The sequence below is a fragment of the Lithobates pipiens genome, unplaced genomic scaffold (genome assembly GCF_037356315.1).
Source record: "Lithobates pipiens isolate NorthernLeopardFrog02 unplaced genomic scaffold, aLitPip1_a1.2 Scaffold_22, whole genome shotgun sequence".
NCBI classification, from domain to species: Eukaryota; Metazoa; Chordata; class Amphibia; order Anura; family Ranidae; genus Lithobates; species Lithobates pipiens.
The window spans coordinates 208,903,726-208,923,903 of NW_027507784.1; positions in this window are offsets into that span (position 1 = coordinate 208,903,726).

Sequence of the window (20,178 nt, forward strand, 5' to 3'; positions counted from 1 at the left end):
TAGGGGCTAAAGGCTTCGCCAAATCTACCAGTTTCTCCAGCGTTGCCTTCCTGTTTATTTGATTATGACACCTAATAAAGGTTGTTGTTTGGTTAAAGAAATACATGCCTATGTGTTTTACTTAAAAAATTACAGTTTATTTGTGAGTAGGCTGGTACATTTCAAAAATACAAAGTCAAATTAACAAGGGGCACCAACACCAAACAACCTCCCCGAGATTAAAAAATAAAACAATAAAATAAAAAGATAATAATGGTGTTGTGGTAAGTTGACACACAAAACACACAAAAAAAATTACAAAGATGACCAAAATTTAAAAAAAAGGAGATCTTGATTAAAAAAGCAATTAAAAAAAATATTAAAACATAAAAATCCAAAATGATTCGGGAGATCTGACAAATAAAAATATTCTATTCATGAAATCAGGACAAAGAATAAAGAAAGAAGTTTGTGAGAAGTCTGTGTGAATATGAGCAGCAAAACAACTTCATTCTTCTAGCATTATAAAGAAAAAGAGAATGCGCTGCATTAGACAACTTTTAACATTACAGCGTGACGAATGTGCTATATCCATTACGAGCGCTAGTTTTACCAGACCGAGCACTTCCGTCTCATAATTTATTCTGAACATGTGTAGCACTTTGTGCATCGGACTAGGCTACACACGATCGGAATTGATGCGATCGGATTTTGTTATCGTAAAATTTTAGATCCTGCTCTCAAACTTTGCGTCGGAAAATCTGATGGAAAAAGTCCGATGGAGCCCACACATGGTCGGATTTTCCAAAAACATGATCCGATCGCACATTTTCCATCGGAAAATCCAACCGTATGTATGGGGCATTAGAATTGGAACCCTGCTAATAAAGCTGTGACAATCAGAAAGAAAAATAGGGCAGGAGGATGGGAAAGGAAGGTCTGGAAGTAGAGACATGTCCTTTGACTGAAATGTTATTTAGTATGGCCTCTCTTTGTATCTACATGTGGGTAGCCAACCTCCTAGCCCAACCACTTTAAGGCTGCATTCAGACCTGAACATTCTCAGCTCATAAAACATTAGTAAAATGACTGAAAAACGCCCAACAAGCAAAATCCCATTCATTTCAATGGCACCTATTCACAACTGAGCGTTTTGTCACCTGAAGCAAAATGCCTGACAAACGTAAGTTCAAAAAAGAACATGAGCTTCTTTGGGGCAGATTACAGGCGTTTTTCTGCCTTTTACATTGGCGACCTGAACAAAATTGCGGCAAAAAACGCAAGACTTTGAAACGCTCATGTGTGAATGAGTAACCCGCCAATAACCTATTACATTCTTACATTTTTATACCTCACAGAAACACCTATTTTTATGCTATGTTTCTAAGGCCTCTTTCACACTGAGGCGCTTTGCAGGCGCTAGAGTGCTAAAAATAGCGCCTGCAAATCTCCCTCAAACAGCTGCTGCTGTCTCTCCTGTGTGAAAGCCTGAGGGCTTTCACACTGGAGCGGTGCACTTGCAGGACGCTGAAAAATGTCCTGCAAGCCGCATCTTTGGAGAGCTGTAGGAGCGGTGTATTTACCGCTGCTAAAGCGCCCCTTCACATTGAAAACAATTGGGCAGTTTTAACCCTTTTTCGGCCGCTAGAGGGGGTTAAAACTGCCCCACAAGCGGCCAAAAAGCGCGGCTAAAACGATGGTAAAGTGCCGCTAAATATAGCTCCTCTTTACCGCCAGCATGCCCAGCGCTTCAGTGTGAAAGTAGCCTTACAGTCAAAGATCCTTTTCACTACATCTCAAGGTGTCTATGCATTCCACTATTACTGGAACAGCTCAGACCAGACACCACAGAGATCCAGGGAGAACAAGCAATAAAAGTAGAACTAAAAGTTGTAGTATTGTGTGTGTCACTGACTTCACATTCCTGAACTAAGAAAATCAGTTGATTGAGGGGGAGAAAAGTATATTATCTAATCTACATAACACACAGATAACAGAAATAATGGAATAACAGGAAATTGGGCATAACCAAACAGACCAATGAAGGATAGAATTAAATTAATCAAATTTGCAGCCACAAAATAATTACTAGCTGTGCAAACATAGTCCCACCACATGGCCAATGGCATAACACATGTATGAGGTGAATCAACTACAAGCATTCTTTTTTTATATGTGAAATTGTTGTGACAATTCAGGACTGTGGAGCGCATGAAGGCAATGGAGGAGAGGGAAGGTCAGGGTAGGCAAAGAAGAGGGTGCAGGAGATGATCACCAGCAGCGTGACATACAGCAATGACACCTGCACCGTGATAGAGTCATCTGACACCAGCACCGTGATAGAGAGCACTGACATCAGCAGCGTGACATACAGCAATGACACCTGCACCGTGATAGAGTGATCTGACACCAGCACCATGATAGAGAGCACTGACATCAGCAGCGTGACATAAAGCACTGACACCAGCACCGTGATATACAGCACTGACACCAGCACCGTGATATACAGCACTGACATCAGCAGCGTGACATACAGCAATGACACCTGCACCGTGATAGAGTGATCTGACACCAGCACAGTGATAGAGAGCACTGACATCAGCAGCGTGACATAAAGCACTGCCACCAGCACCATGATATACAGCACTGACACCAGCACCATGATGGAGAGCACTGACATCAGCAGCGTGACATACAGCAATGACACCTGCACCGTGATAGAGTGATCTGACACCAGCACCGTGATAGAGAGCACTGACATCAGCAGCGTGACATAAAGCACTGACACAAGCACCATGACATAAAGCACTCACACCAGCACCGTGATATACAGCACTGACACCAGCACCGTGATATACAGCAATGACACCTGCACCGTGATAGAGTGATCTGACACCAGCACCATGATAGAGAGCACTGACATCAGCAGCGTGACATAAAGCACTGACACCAGCACCGTGATATACAGCACTGACACCAGCACCGTGATATACAGCACTGACATCAGCAGCGTGACATACAGCAATGACACCTGCACCGTGATAGAGTGATCTGACACCAGCACAGTGATAGAGAGCACTGACATCAGCAGCGTGACATAAAGCACTGCCACCAGCACCATGATATACAGCACTGACACCAGCACCGTGATGGAGAGCACTGACATCAGCAGTGTGACATACAGCAATGACACCTGCACCGTGATAGAGTGATCTGACACCAGCACCGTGATAGAGAGCACTGACATCAGCAGCGTGACATAAAGCACTGACACAAGCACCATGATATACAGCACTGACACCAGCACCGTGATGGAGAGCACTGACATCAGCAGCGTGACATACAGCAATGACACCTGCACCGTGATAGAGTGATCTGACACCAGCACCGTGATAGAGAGCACTGACATCAGCAGCGTGACATAAAGCACTTACACCAGCACCATGATATACAGCACTGACACCAGCACCGCGATAGAGAGCACTGACATCAGCAGCGTGACATAAAGCACTCACACCAGCACCGTGAGATACAGCACTGACACCAGCACCGTGATATACAGCACTGACACCTGCACCGTGATAGAGTGATCTGACACCAGCACCATGACAGAGAGCACTGACATCAGCACCGTGATATACAGCACTGACACCAGCACCGTGATATACAGCACTGACATCAGCAGCGTGACATACAGCAATGAAACCTGCACCGTGATAGAGTCATCTGACACCAGCACAGTGATAGAGAGCACTGACATCAGCAGCGTGACATAAAGCACTGCCACCAGCACCATGATATACAGCACTGACACCAGCACCACGATAGAGAGCACTGACATCAGCAGCGTGACATAAAGCACTCACACCAGCACTGTGATATACAGCACTGACACCAGCACCGTGATATACAGCACTGACACCTGCACCGTGATAGAGTGATCTGACACCAGCACCATGATAGAGAGCACTGACATCAGCACCGTGATATACAGCACTGACACCAGCACCGTGATATACAGCACTGACATCAGCAGCGTGACATACAGCAATGACACCTGCACCGTGATAGAGTGATCTGACACCAGCACAGTGATAGAGAGCACTGACATCAGCAGCGTGACATAAAGCACTGCCACCAGCACCATGATATACAGCACTGACACCAGCACCGTGATGGAGAGCACTGACATCAGCAGCGTGACATACAGCAATGACACCTGCACCGTGATAGAGTGATCTGACACCAGCACCGTGATAGAGAACACTGACATCAGCAGCGTGACATAAAGCACTGACACAAGCACCATGACATAAAGCACTCACACCAGCACCGTGATATACAGCACTGACACCAGCACCGTGATATACAGCAATGACACCTGCACCGTGATAGAGTGATCTGACACCAGCACCATGATAGAGAGCACTGACATCAGCAGCGTGACATAAAGCACTGACACCAGCACCGTGATATACAGCACTGACACCAGCACCGTGATATACAGCACTGACATCAGCAGCGTGACATACAGCAATGACACCTGCACCGTGATAGAGTGATCTGACACCAGCACAGTGATAGAGAGCACTGACATCAGCAGCGTGACATAAAGCACTGCCACCAGCACCATGATATACAGCACTGACACCAGCACCGTGATGGAGAGCACTGACATCAGCAGCGTGACATACAGCAATGACACCTGCACCGTGATAGAGTGATCTGACACCAGCACTGTGATAGAGAGCACTGACATCAGCAGCGTGACATAAAGCACTTACACCAGCACCATGATATACAGCACTGACACCAGCACCGCGATAGAGAGCACTGACATCAGCAGCGTGACATACAGCAATGACACCTGCACCGTGATAGAGTGATCTGACACCAGCACCGTGATAGAGAGCACTGACATCAGCAGCGTGACATAAAGCACTGACACAAGCACCATGATATACAGCACTGACACCAGCACCGTGATGGAGAGCACTGACATCAGCAGCGTGACATACAGCAATGACACCTGCACCGTGATAGAGTGATCTGACACCAGCACTGTGATAGAGAGCACTGACATCAGCAGCGTGACATAAAGCACTTACACCAGCACCATGATATACAGCACTGACACCAGCACCGGGATAGAGAGCACTGACATCAGCAGCGTGACATAAAGCACTCACACCAGCACCGTGATATACAGCACTGACACCAGCACGTGATATACAGCACTGACACCTGCACCGTAAGCAGCCCCAGGAGGAAGTCAGCATAGCACAGGGATGGTGGGAGCACCTCATAATGAGCATAGCACAGGGATGGTGGGAGCCCTTCCTAATATGCACAGCAGAGGTACAGCCCCAGGAGGAAGTCAGCACGGCACAGGGATGGTGGGAGTCCCTCATAATAAGCAGCCCCAGGAGGAAGTCAGCACAGCACAGGGATGGTGGGAGCCTCTCATAATAAGCAGCCGCAGGAGAATGTCAGCATAGCACAGGGATGGTGGGAGCCCCTCATAATGAGAATAGCACAGGGATGGTGGGAGCCCCTCATAATATGCACAGCAGAGGTACAGCCCCAGGAGGAAGTCAGCACAGGGATGGTGGGAGCCCCTCATAATAAGCAGCCCCAGGAGGAAGTCAGCACAGCACAGGGATGGTGGGAGCCCCTCATAATGAGCATAGCACAGAAATGGTGGGAGCCCCTCATAATATGCACAGCAGAGGTACAGCCCCAGAAGGAAGTCAGCACAGCACAGGGATGGTGGGAGCCCCTCATAATGAGCATAGCACAGGGATGGTGGGAGCCCCTCATAATATGCACAGCAGAGGTACAGTCCCAGGAGAAAGTCAGCACAGCACAGGGATGGTGGGAGCCCCTCATAATAGGCAGCCCCAGTAGAAATATGACACCGCTCAACCTCTTCAAACAGGAGGGTACGGGCATATAGTACGGTGTGCTTTTTTGGGACAAGGAAGTGAGCCAAATGAAGAAAGAAGGTCTGTGTGTTCGATTAAAAAAATCGTTTATAGACATATACATGGTCTATTGGTCACATGTGTTGAATTCCTCCGAGATCCATGCCTCATTCATTTTTAGAAATGTGAGGTAGTTAACACTGTCGTGAGCTAGGCGAGTACGCTTATCGGTCACGATCCCCCCTGCTGCGCTGAACGTCCTTTCTAACAGGACACTGGACGAGGGGCAAGCCAACAGTTCGATTGCAAATTGGGCAAGCTCTGGCCAGAGGTCAAGCCTGCCCACCCAGTAGTCCAGGGGTTCATCACTCCTCAGAGCGTCCACTCGGCCGTTAACCTGATGTAGTCGGACACCTGACGGTCTAGGCGTTCCCTGATGCTGGATCTGGGTGACACCTGTCGATGGGTCGGCTGAAAGAATGACCTCATATCAGAAGTCACCAACACATCTTCAAACCGGCCTCTTCTTGCAGGCGCTGTTGGATTGGTACCCGCAACTCCTTCTCTGGGAGTGGGAATTGCTCCTCTGCCAGCGCATGCAAAAGCAGAATGCAGCATTTTGCGAAGCAAGGCCCGGAAGTGCTCCATTCTGACAGCCCTCTGTGACGACGGTAACATTTCCGCCATTTTGTGTTTGTACCGGGGGTCTAAGTACGTTGCCACCCAGTACTGGTCCTTGACCCTTATGCTTTTTATACGGGGGTCCCTGTTAAAACACTGGAGCATGAAGGCCCCCATTTTCACTAAACTGGAAGCGGTGTGGTGGCCTGGCTCCTGCTCATCATCCAGGATAATGTCGTCCTCTTCATTCTCCTCTCCCCATCCACACACAACAACAGGGATCCCAGAAAGGTTTAAAGCATGCTCTTCTTGCTCCTCCTCATCCGCCCTGGCACCATCCTCCTCTGACTCCTCTTCAGACTCCTGTTGTTCACTTGTCTCAGATAGAATAGCCCCCCCCTGGGAATTCATCCAGCATTGCGACTTCCTCATCTTCCCGCTCTTACTCCTCCACAGCTTGCTCAATGACACGACGCAATGCACGCTCCATAAAGAAGGCATAAGGTACCATGTCACTGATGGCGCCATGGCTGCAACTGACCAGTTTGGTGATCTCCTCAAATGGCCGCAGAAGTCTGCATGTGTCGCGCATGAGCAGCCACTGGCGCGGTGGAAAAAAACCCAGCTCCCCAGAACCTGTTCTGCCGCAGAGTTCATACAGGTAGACATTAACTGCACGTTTCTGCTGGAGCAGCCTATCAAGCATATAGAAGGTTGAGTTCCATCGCGTCGGGCAATCGCAAATAAGACGTCTGACCGGCAGATTGTGTCGCCACTGAATGTCAGCAAGGCGAGCCATGGCCGTGTAAGATCTTCTGAAATGGGTCGAGATTTTCCTTGCCTGCCGCAAGATGTCCTGGACCCCAGGGTATTTGACAACGAATCGCTGCACGACCAAGTTTAAGACGTGTGCCATGCATGGCACGTGCGTCATTTTGCCCTGTTTCAATGCGCTATGCAGATTGGCACCGTTGTCACACACCACTTTACCAACTGTCAAATTGATCGGTGTTAGCCACTGATCTGCCTGTGAACGCAAAGCTGAAAAGAGTGCCGGGCCAGTGTGGCTCTTGGCTTCCAGGCACAACAGACGCAGCGCGGCATGGCAACGTCTCCCCTGGCATGTCGAATAGGTTCTGGGGAGCTTGGGTGGCGCAGCGGAAGAGATGCTAGCAGCGGAAAAGGAGGAGTCAGCTGAGGAGGAGAGGAAGAAGGATGGAGTAGAAGGAGGAGGAGAAGAAGAGCCAGGCCTGCATGCAATCCGTGGCGGTAAAACCAAATCTACACGGGTGCCACGGGTTACATGCTTGACGGCTGTCAGAAGGTTCATCCAGTGGGCAGTAAAAGTGATATACCTTCCCTGCCCGTGTTTGCTAGACCACGTGTCTGTGGTCAGATGTATCTTGGCACCGACACTGTGTGCCAGAGATACATTCACTTGCCGCTGAACATGGACATATAGCTCTGGGATGCCCTTCTGTGAGAAATACTTCCTTCCTGGGACCTTCCATTGTGGTGTTCCAATGGCCACAAATTTGCGAAAGGCCTCCTAGTCCACCAGTTTATATGGCAGTAGTTGGCGGGCTATGAGTTCTGACAAGCCAGTCGTCAACCGTTGGGCAAGAGGGTTATCCGGTGTCATCATTTTTTTACGCTCGAAAATTAGGCCCACGGAAGCCTGCCTTTTTGCAGAAAAATGTGAGCTTGGCGTGATGGAGGGTGGAGTGGAGGACAATTGTGAGGAGAGAGGAGAAGGAGAAGTAGAAGACGAGGCTGGACGGTGAGAGCCTGGAGTGTGGCTTTGTGTGTTCCGTTGCTCCCACTGGGCTCAGTGATGGCTGCTCATGTGCCTTCTTAAGGCGGTCGTCCCTAGGTGAGTGTTGGGCTTACCGCGACAAATGCGTTGACTGCAAAGATTGCAGATGGCAACGCTATTGTCAGCAGCGGACACGTTAAAAAAAGCCCACACTGAGGAGCCACGTGCCAGTGTCCTGGGAGCGCCAGATGTGACCGTACATGGTCGATGACTCGCTCCTGATACATTTGCAGTCTGCTTTGTCCCTCCTGTGCAATGTAAGTTATTCCTGCTTCTCCTCCCTATCTGCTGGTCCATCTCTCCCTCTGAACTCCCCTCCTCTTCCTCTCTTGTGGGCACCCACGTGACATCACTAGACATGTCATCATCGACGTCACCTTCCCCACCGCTATAAGTAGAGATCTCGGAGTAGGCAGCATCACCGGGGACCAACCTCCTCCATGGGCTGATCTGTGTACTGTCGTCAGACTGCTGAGTGGCGGTTGGTGCTACCTCCTCTTCCTGATCCAATACCAAGAGTGGCTGCGCATCAGAAATGTCTTGATATGGATCGGAAAATAATTCCTGTGACTCAAGCGGAAGGTATGTGGTGGTGGTGGTGTTGTTGGTGGTAGTGTCTTTGGGGGTGCACATAGCAGAGAGTGAAGAAGAGGGTGCAGATCGAGAGGATGAGGAGGGTGCAGAAGAGTAAGGCTGAGTGAGCCACTCAACCAAGTCTGGTGCGTCCTTTAAAGTAATTGAACGCACCTTCTGCAACTTCCCACTTTGGCTCAAGCCTGTTGCTCCTGCCCTACCCCTACCACCCCTGCGGAAGGGCCTGCCTCTTCCTCTGCCTGTCATTTTTTAAATGACTCTGTGACAAAACTCTCAGTCCCTATACTGATAAAGGACTGCTGCAGTATAGGGCAGCAGTCAGCAGTAGTGCACCTCAACCCTATGTATTGTGGACCTATACCAGGTCTTACGGAATAGCAGACTGTACCTCACTCAACCCTATGTACTGTAGTACCCTATACCTTACCAGTCCTTATAAGGACCTTTGTGGAACAAGTAGGTTGTGAATGATTAGCAGACTGTACATCAGTCCCTATACTGATAAAGGACTACTGCAGCAGAAGGGCAGCAGTCAGCAGTAGTGCACCTCAACCCTATGTATTGTGGACCTATACCAGTCCTTACGGAATAGCAGACTGTACCTCACTCAACCCTATGTACTGTAGTACCCTATACCTTACCAGTCCTTATAAGGACCTTTGTGGAACAAGTAGATTGTGAATGATTAGCAGACTGTACATCAGTCCCTATACTGATAAAGGACTACTGCAGCAGAAGGGCAGCAGTCAGCAGTAGTGCACCTCAACCCTATGTATTGTGGGCCTATACCAGTCCTTAAGGAATAGCAGACTGTACCTTACCCAACCCTATGTACTGTAGTACCCTATACCTTACCAGTTCTTATAAGGACCTTTGTGGAACAAGTAGGTTGTGAATGATTAGCAGACTGTACCTCAGTCCCTATACTGATAAAGGACTACTGCAGCAGAAGGGCAGCAGTCAGCAGTAGTGCACCTCAACCCTATGTATTGTGGACCTATACCAGTCCTTAAGGAATAGCAGACTGTACCTCACTCAACCCTATGTACTGTAGTACCCTATACCTTACCAGTCCTTATAAGGACCTTTGTGGAACAAGTAGGTTGTGAATGATTAGCAGACTGTACCTCAGTCCCTATACTAATAAAGGACTACTGCAGCAGAAGGGCAGCAGTCAGCAGTAGTGCACCTCAACCCTATGTATTGTGGACCTATACCAGTCCTTAAGGAATAGCAGACTGTACCTCCCTCAACCCTATGTACTGTAGTACCCTATACCTTACCAGTCCTTTTAAGGACCTTTGTGGAACAAGTAGGTTGTGAATGATTAGCAGACTGTACCTCAGTCCCTATAGTGATAAAGGACTACTGCAGCAGAAGGGCAGCAGTCAAGTATAATATTCTTTCTATATTTGGAAGAAAGAATATTATACGTGTACAAGCCTATTACCATACCAGTCCTGAAAAGAACCTTTGTGGACCTAATAGTAACAGCTACTAATTAAACTGACTGTCCCTCACTGCCTCACACACAGCTTCCTGCCTGTCCCTATTTAAACTGACAAAACAGAGGCTGCTGGAACAATAACGTGAATAGCACTTTTGTGGACCTAATAGTAACAGCTAATGATTAAACTGACTGTCCCTGCAGCACACAGCGTCCTGTCCCTCTCTCTACACTGACAAAAGACAGGCTGCTGCAAAAATCAGTAGCATAGCAGTGCCTCAAACCTATATCCTGAACTACACCTAACACCTATACCAGTCCTGAAAATAACTTTTGTGGACCAAATAGCTAGCGATTTGGGTCACTGCAGTCTCTCCCTGCTCCACACAGCAACCTCTCCCTATAGTGACAGAAGAAAGAATGTAAAATGGCCGCCGGATCGGGTCTATTTATAAGTTAGGGGGAATGTCCAAGTGTCCATGTGCAGTAATGTCTCAATTGGCTGTCCTGTACCCCATGATGGATGTGTCATCATAGGTCAAAGTTCTTTTACACAGTAAACACGGAAGTCCGCCAGGCGAACGGCGGCAATAGTCCGCCGATCGGGCGGACGGCGAACAGCCGAAATTCGCCGTGAAACGACCGCCGGGCGAACCGTCCGGCCATCCCTACCCAGCATCCCTTTTATTATCTCCAAAAGAATGACAAACAGGAAGTGATTGCCCACAACAGGCAAGCACTTCCTCAGTACAGAAAATGACATCACAGGAAATGACACATACAGTGGTGTGAAAAAGTGTTTGCCCCCTTCCTCATTTCCTGTTCCTTTGCATGTTTGTCACACTTAAGTGTTTCGGAACATCAAACCAATTTAAACAATAGTCAAGGACAACACAAGTAAACACAAAATGCAATTTGTAAATGAAGGTGTTTATTATTAAAGGTGAAAAAAAATCCAAACCATCATGGCCCTGTGTGAAAAAGTGATTGCCCCCTAAACCTAATAACTGGTTGGGCCACCCTTAGCAGCAACAACTGCAACCAAGCGTTTGCGATAACGTGCAATGAGGCTTTTACAGCGTCCTGGAGGAATTTTGGCCCACTCATCTTTGCAGAATTGTCCTAATTCAGTTACATTAGAGGGTTTTCGAGCATGAACGGCCTTTTTAAGGTCATACCACAACATCTCAATAGGATTCAGGTCAGGACTTTGGCTAGGCCACTCCAAAGTCTTCATTTTGTTTTTCTTCAGCCATTCGGTGGTGGACTTGCTGGTGTGTTTAGGATCATTGTCCTGCTGCAGAACCCAAGTTCGTTTCAGCTTGAGTACACGAACAGATGGTCAGACATTCTCCTTCAGGATCTCTTGGCAGACAGCAGAATTCATAGTTCCTTTTATCACGGCAAGTCTTCCAGGTCCTGAAGCAGCAAAACAGCCCCAGACCATCACACTACCACCACCATATTTTACTGTTGGTATAATGTTCTTTTTATGAAATGCAGTGTTCCTTCTACGCCAGATATACTTGGACACACACCTTCCAAAGAGTTCCACTTTTGTCTCATCGGTCCACAGAATGTTGTCCCAAAAGTCTTGGGGATCATCAAGATGTGTTGTGGAGAAATTGAGACGAGCTTTGATGTTCTTTTTGCTCAGCAGTGTTTTTCTCCTTGGAACTCTGCCATGCAGGCCATTTTTGCCCAGTCTTTTCCTGATGGTGGAGGCATGAACGCTGACCTTAACTGAGGCAAGTGAGGCCTGCAGTTCCTTGGACGTTGTTGTGGGGTCTTTTGTGACCTCTTGGATGAGTCGTCGCTGCGCTCTTGGGGTAATTTTGGGCGGACGGCCACTCCTGGGAAGGTTCACCACTGTTCCATGTCTTCGCCATTTGTGGATAATGGCTCTCACTGTGGTTCGCTGGATTCCCAAAGCTTTGAAAATGGCTTTATAACCCTTTCCAGACTGATAGATCTCAATTACTTTCTTTCTCAATTGTTCCTGAATTTCTTTGGGTCTCGGCATGATGTGTAGCTTTTAAGGATCTTCTGGTGGACCTTACTGTGTCAAGCAGCTCCTATTTAAGTGATGCCTTGATTGTGAACAGGTGTGGCAATAATCAGGCCTGGGTGTGGCTAGAGAAATTGAACTCAGGTGTGGACAACCACAGTTATAGTATGTTTTAACAAGGGGGGCAATCACTTTTTCACACAGGGCCATGATGGTTTGGATTTTTTTTCACCTTTAATAATAAACACCTTCATTTACAAATTGCATTTTGTGTTTACTTGTGTTGTCCTTGACTATTGTTTAAATTGGTTTGATGTTCCGAAACACTTAAGTGTGACAAATATGCAAAGGAACAGGAAATGAGGAAGGGGGCAAACACTTTTTCACACCACTGTACATGAAAGGGGAGGTCACTCACAAGAGGAAGTGCACACCCCGTTTTAGTCAGCATAGGGCACAGACAATAGTGTTTTCAAAGTAAACAGTATGGAGTGAGCTCATTCTAATGGTTCTTACAGGCTTGAGACAATCTGCGGGACATTGCTACTGGTGTTGTCAATATACAGTACGAGTATATTAACAAGGCAGATACCAATGTCCTCTTATTAATGCAGATATGTATCCAAGAGGGATAACGTAGCCACACAGAGATAAAATAATATGTTTATCTCGTTATGTGGACTTCGCTTCTCTAATGCGCATAGTCATTTGAAGGCAAGAAGCCCAGCGCGTTGCGCTTGGTACCTACAAACCAACAAACATCCACAGACACAGAAAACAGGTCTCAAATCCCATGAGAAGGTTTTCATACTGACCGTTTTTACACCACTGGTCCTCGATTTGGCCCAAGTGCGCTCTGCTAGAGCGCTCCTCGGTTAAACCAGACACAGGGAGACAGATGACAATCTATAAAACACACATCCTAGAATAAAATGTTATACAATCAAACTTCCACAACAACTTACATGTTATCTGGCCATAAATTTTTGTTATCTTCATTTGTTTTCTGGCCCCCCAAAGCCACAGGATGCTCCACTGTAAACTGCAAATTTCAAGACTTCCTGGAAGTCTGGAAGGTCCGCTTACCACCTCTAACTCCTTCTTGGGCACTAAGTCTGCACATCATAGTGATAAGTCAATAGGGCCAGTTTAAGGGCCGGTTCACACTGCAGAAACACAGTCTGGTTGTGTTCCGAGTGGGTTTCTGCATGAGTGTTTTTGATGCGCATTTTTACCTTCATCGTTTTCTATATCTTGTGTGTGTGGTGTTGTGGTGCACTGCAGTGAACGTGCATTGCTTCCACTGTTCAACATTGGGGTGTCATTCTATGTTAATGGCATTGTAATGCACAGGTGTGAGGGGCTTTAGAGGAGTAAACATTATTTAGTTGAAGACCCTACGAAGGGAAATACATAAAATACAGCAATATTGATATATAACAATCAGGGATGAGCTTTATGCTTGAGTCAAACTCATGTTCGACTCGAACATTGACTGTTCGCCAGTCAATTTTGGGTGTTTGCAGCAAATTCTAAAGCTGTGGAACACCCTTTAAAAGTCTATGGGAGAAATTAAAAGTGCTAATTTTAAAGGCTTATGTGCATGGTATTGTCATACAAAGTGTTTGGGGACCTGGGTCCTGCCCCAGGCGACATCTATCAATGCAAAAAAAGTTTTAAAAACTGCAGTTTTTTCGGGAGCAGTGATTTTAATAATGCTGTGAAAAAAGTGAAAAAAGTGAAACAATAAAAGTGTAATATTCCTTTAAATGTCGTACCTGGGGGGTGTCTAAAGTTTGCCGGTAAAGGGGCGCATGTTTCACGTGTTTAGAACAGTCTGACAGCAAAATGACATTTCTAAAGGAAAAATAGTCATTTAAAACTACTCGCGGCTACAATGAATTGTCGTTCCGCAATACACATAAATGTTAATTGATTAAAACGGCATATGGAATCCTGAACCAAATTTTTATTTTTTTTTCAAAATGATGTTTATTAAATTTCACAGGATACAAAAGTATGTATAGCAATTACATCCAATACAATTCTTGGATGTCATACAGATATAGTCAGTATAAACAATGACGATATCAACAACAATAACTTCGGCACATAGGTGTATCTAGATCAGAAAACAGGTATTAGTTATGTGTAACTCATGGGTGTGCCTTTTAACATAGTACAGCAGTAAAAATGGGGTAGAGGTTAGGGTAAGGAAGGGAGGGAGAGGATGATAGAAAGAGGGAAAGAAGATGGGGAGAGGTTGGGGGGTGGGAGGGAGGGAGGGGGGGAAGTTTTGAGAACAAAGTATGGAATGATGAACCAGCAAACACAAGTGAGTTAACAAGAATGATATTCATCAGGAACAAAGTCAGGTTATCTGGGATGAGTACCATTCGTGCCATGGGAGCCATTGGGCCTGGGTTTTTGCATATGATGGTAGGCCTCTGGACCCAATCAGCTCGTATGTATAGTGGGAGTGCACTAATGTGGTAACGTCTAGGATGCTAGGTATGGTAGAGGATTTCCAGTTTCTGGTTAGGAGTAGTCTGGTTGCTAGGAGAATATGAGTAAGGACCGTGCGGCATGTATGAGGGACATCGTCCGGAAATATGTTGAGTATAGCAAGTTGTGGTGACAAGGAAATTGTAATATTGCTTACGTCCCGAATAAGTTTTGTAACATCTGACCAAAGGGGTTTAATATTTGGACATTGCCACAGTATGTGGAACAAAGTTCCTGTATGGTTGCAGTTGCGCCAGCATATTGGGGCAGTGCCGGGTTGAAATTTAGCGAGTCTATGGGGAGTCATATACCAGCGAAGCGTAATTTTCGATGTCAGTTCCCATAAGCCTGTGCACCGTGTGGCTTTGTAGATAGAAGTTAAGGCTTGTTGCCATTGGGCGTCAGAGAATTGGAGATGTGTGTCTGATTCCCAATCTATGAAGGGTTTGGATTTGAAGAAGACATCTTTCTCCTGCAACAGGGGGTATATAAGCGATATACCTTTATATGTGGAATCTTGTTTGAAATAGTAATTCCATAGTTTCAGAGGTAGTGCACCTTCTATGCGGGTGTGTGTGGTCAGACAGGAGCGTAACCTATGATAATTGAAAAAATCTGACGAGGGTGCCCCATAAATGGACTGGATCTCAGGGAAAGATTTGTTATCCATGAGAGTCCTAAGATCATTAGTGTGGGATGCCTGGGACGTGAGCCATGTAGGGATGTTTAGATCAGGGGATAAGATTTGGAGGGTCTGTAAAGATACCGGTATGCCTTTCATAGGGAAGCATGACCATTTGTTATTGCGAAGTATTTTCCATGCAGAAAGCGATGCTTTTATGGTGGGTGAGTAGATGTTGAAATTTGTTACCGATACTAGGGAGCTAAACAACCAGCTTTTGAGGTCGGGACCAGGTGTGGCACGATTTTCTATATCCCCCCATAGCGTAGTATGGGGGGGGTTAGTCCATTCCCGTAATTGGGAAAGGATGGTGGCCAAATAATAGTCCCGGATGTCCGTATATCCCATACCCCCAGCATGCTTATGTTTGAGAAGTTTGGAATAGTTGCTTCTAGGTTTTTTGTCTTGCCACATGTATTTAGTAAGAATAGATTGCAAAGAAGCTAGGTACGATTTGGATAAGGGTATGGGAAGGGTACGAAATGTATATAGAATTTTAGGTAATGTAAGCATTTTAAACGCAGCGAGCCTACCCGACCATGAAAGTTCAAATTTGGCGAGGTTGGACAGATCTTTGATTAATAATTGTTTGGTTTTAACATAGTTGGTTTGAAACAATCTAGACACCGATTTAGTGAGTACAATGCCCAAGTACGGTATTCCTTGGTCGGCCCAAGGATATGCATATTGGTTTCGTAGAATATTGCTGGTGACAGCATCAAGGCCCAGATCTAAAATATATGATTTGGTTTCATTGACCTTATAATAAGAAACGGAGCCGAAGGTAGTTAAAACACGTTGTACCGAAGCCAGGGAAGTCATAGGGTTAGTAAGCATCAATATGACATCATCTGCAAATAAATTTATTTTGTGTTCTATGTGGCCTATTTTAAAGCCAGAGATAGTTGTGCAGTGTCTGATATGTGCCGCCAGGGGTTCCATGATCAGGTTAAAGATAAGTGGCGATAGGGGACAACCCTGGCGGGTACCATTGGTAATTGGAAAAGCACGGGAGGTTATTCCGTCCGTGTAAACTTGTGCCGATGGAGAAGAATACAGGGCCATAATTGCTGAAAAAATATGGCCTTGGAATCCAAATTTTTTAAGGGTAGCTTCTAGGTAAGCCTAATGGACTCTATCGAACGCCTTCTCTGCGTCTAGAGATAGAAGCAGAGAAGGCGTTCTGCTAGTCTCAGCGTGATGAATTATATTTATCAATCTCCTTGAAGCGTCATAAGTTTGTCTACCCTTCGTGAAGCCTGATTGATCAGGGTGTATCAAAGTGGGCATAATTTGAACTAAGTGATTGGCTATGAGTTTAGCGAAGATTTTGGTGTCGGTGTTAAGAAGAGAGATTGGCCGAAAATTTTGTGGTGTGTTGGGCTCTTTCCCTGGCTTCGGTAAAGTAATTATCAGAGCATTAAGCATTTCATTGGGAAGAGAAGAGGAGGAGGCAGCGTCATTGCACACTTGGGATAGGTAGGGAGCCAAGGTAGTACTGAATTGTTTATAGTACTCATTAGTTAAGCCGTCAGGCCCTGGTGATTTGTGTGAAGGCAAGGTTGATACAATGTTTTGAACTTCTAATTGGGTGAAAGGGGTGTTCAGGTCAGATATGTGTTGTTGTGATAATGTTGGTAGGTCGATCGTTTGAAGAAAGGAATTGATGTCAACAATAGAGGGTTGAGTTGTGTTGGGGTCATCTTTCAAGTTGTATAAAGTATGGTAGTATTGGCTAAAGGCATCTGCAATAGCTTGAGGGTCAAAACGTTTCTGTTTTGTGGTTGGATGAAAGAGATGATGTATTCTAGATTTAGCATAATGACCCTTAATCCTTAGAGCAAGTGCTTTCCCCGCCTTATTACCTGTAGTATAATAGTGTGCTTTGAATTTCGTGTTGGTGCGAGTGTGATATTCTAGGAGTAAATTTCTAAGTTCCTGTCTAAGGAGGACTAACTGGTCTTTTAAATTAGGGTCTGGTGTGGTTTGGTTTTGAACATCGAGTGCATGAATTTTGGCTATTAAGGTGTCTAGACGCTGTGATCTCCTCCTCTTCTCTCGAGCAGAGAGTTGCATTATAATCCCTCTGACGAATGCCTTATGAGCATTCCAGAGGACAGTATTACTGGAGACTGAGCCAGTATTTAGGGTAAAAAACTCTTCAAGCTGGTTACGTATGTTCTGGAGAGTGAATGATGTCCGCATTCGCTCTCCATACCGTATGCCGTGGAGAGTTCAGATGATCGGTGACAGTGAGTGAGATTGGAGCGTGGTCCGACCAAGTGATCGTACCAATGTCTGATTCGGTGGAATTGGTTAGCGTCCATTTATCTACGAGGAAGTAGTCAATTCTCGTGTAGCAGTTATGTCTGTGAGAGAAAAAGGAGTAGTCTCTTTCGGTGGTATGTTGGCATCTCCAGATGTCGTATAAATTGTTGTTCCTTATGAAGGTAGTCATAGGGGAGGATAACCTGGAGGAACGGGAGGAGGCATCCATGGAATTATCTGGAACTATATTAAAGTCCCCACATATAACGAGACACCCCTGTCGAAACTTGTGAAGCTTTTTCATTAGTCTAGAGAGGAATTTAATTTGGCCAGTATTGGGAGAGTAGACGTTTACGATAGTATATCTGGTTTTGTTGAGGGTACAATCCAGGGCTATATATCTTCCATCTTCGTCCGCCATGCTATTGTGGAGGGTGAAGGTGACAGTGTCTTTTACCGCTATCATAACCCCATTACGTTTGTCAGGTCCTGAGGATTGAAAGATGTGAGGAAAATGGCGATTGGAACAGCGGGGGCTGTCTAGCTTTTTGAAATGAGTCTCTTGGAGACATAGGACATCACATTTGGATTGGAGAGCGGTCCTCCACATGGAGGATCTCTTCGCTGGGTGGTTAAGTCCTTTAGTGTTAAGGGATAGAAATTTCGGCATTGTGTAGGTCAGGTGCAGATGCAGGCGTGGTGGTAGGTACTTACAGTGAGCGAGATTCTCTTTAAGATGTCAAATGGTGTCCGGATGTGGGTTCCTGTAGCCGGAGCAGGTGCAGTTCTCAAAACAGAGGCAAACCAGGGAAGAGAAGAAGCAGGAGCAGTGGAAGGAAAGGGTATAAATTAGCACTTCGTTAGTGGTAGACAGAACAATAAAGAGGTAATTAATACTGTAGTGTAGAACAGCCCAAAAAAAACACTAGGCTGTGTGAACTGGACGGGGTGAAAGTTTATGGTTAACACAGCCCAAGCAGGGCACCAACCGGAGTAATGTGGTGCAAAATATGAATTGAAGCGGGTGAGCATCGCCAGCAGTAAGGATTCAGCGGGCATTAGGCGGTTGTTTGGGGTAAAGGGGCGGAGAAGGCCCTCTGCGGTTGTTGGACTGTACGGTAGGCTCTTCCGGGATAATATCCCATTGTTGTAGAAGCTTTATGCCTTCAGGGACTGATGTAATAATGTGTTTAGACCCATTCCTGGTAACAATGAGTTTGGTCGGGTAGCCCCATTGATAGGGGATTTTGTGGTTGAACAGTGGTTTGGTAATCGTTATCAGCTGTTTGCACAGTTGTCTGGTGTGTTGAGACAGATCCGCAAATAGTTGGAGATCAGAGAATGGTTCCGGTAGCTTATTCATATGCCGGGACTTGAACATTAGCTGATCTTTAGCATGATAAAAGTGCACCCTCATCAGGACATCCCTGGGTATGGTGTCTGCCAAGTGCGACGGCTTGGGGATGCGGTGTATGCGGTCAATAATGGTCTCCATCGGTGACAGGTCAGGTAGCAGTGTTGAGATCATTTTCCTGGCGTAGGAGTTAAGGTCATGAGGTAATACCGATTCGGGGATACCCCTGATCTTGACGTTATTACGTCTAGAGCGGTCTTCGAGGTCCGCCATTTTGGATTTCATCCATTTTTGTTCGTCATGTGTGTGGTCTTGGGCATCCACTAGGTCATTAACCGTAATAGTCAGGTCACTCATATGGTGTTCAATACGTTGAATTTTTTGCCCCATATGCAGCATATGAGATGAAAACTGAGTAAACATGGATGATAGTTCATTATGTATAGAGGATTGCAAGGAGATGAGCATCTCCTTCATAGTAGTGTCCAGGACAGGCTGGTCTGATGTGGGGAAGGCCGCAATAGCTGAGGGCTGGCGTGTGGGTAAGATGGATGCAGGGCTTACCTCAGAGTTAGGCCCCGCAGAATCCATTCGCATCCGCGCTTTGGCTGGGCTGTTACTGGCTGAGGAGGGAGAATTCTGTGGAGATATTGCAGGGGAGTGCTGCTGGAGAGATATTGCAGATTCGTCCGCATCAGGGAGGTCAGTGTAAGCAGAAGATTCTTTGACAGGGCCGCGGGTGCCATCTTGGATTTCTGTGTCAGGCGGTTGATTAAAATAGTCTGTCAATTTCTTCGGCGGCCGATATTCCTTCCGCTTTCGGTTCGTCTGAGGCATAGCTGGGCCCTGTGGTATTCACCCTGTTGCGGTAAGGAGTTCGTACGTGTGCGCTGAACGGCGATGCTCCGGTTGATAGTCCGGTCGGTGCGGGAGCTGAGGAGTCAGACGTCCATCCTGCTCGGCGGTTAGCCACGCCCCCC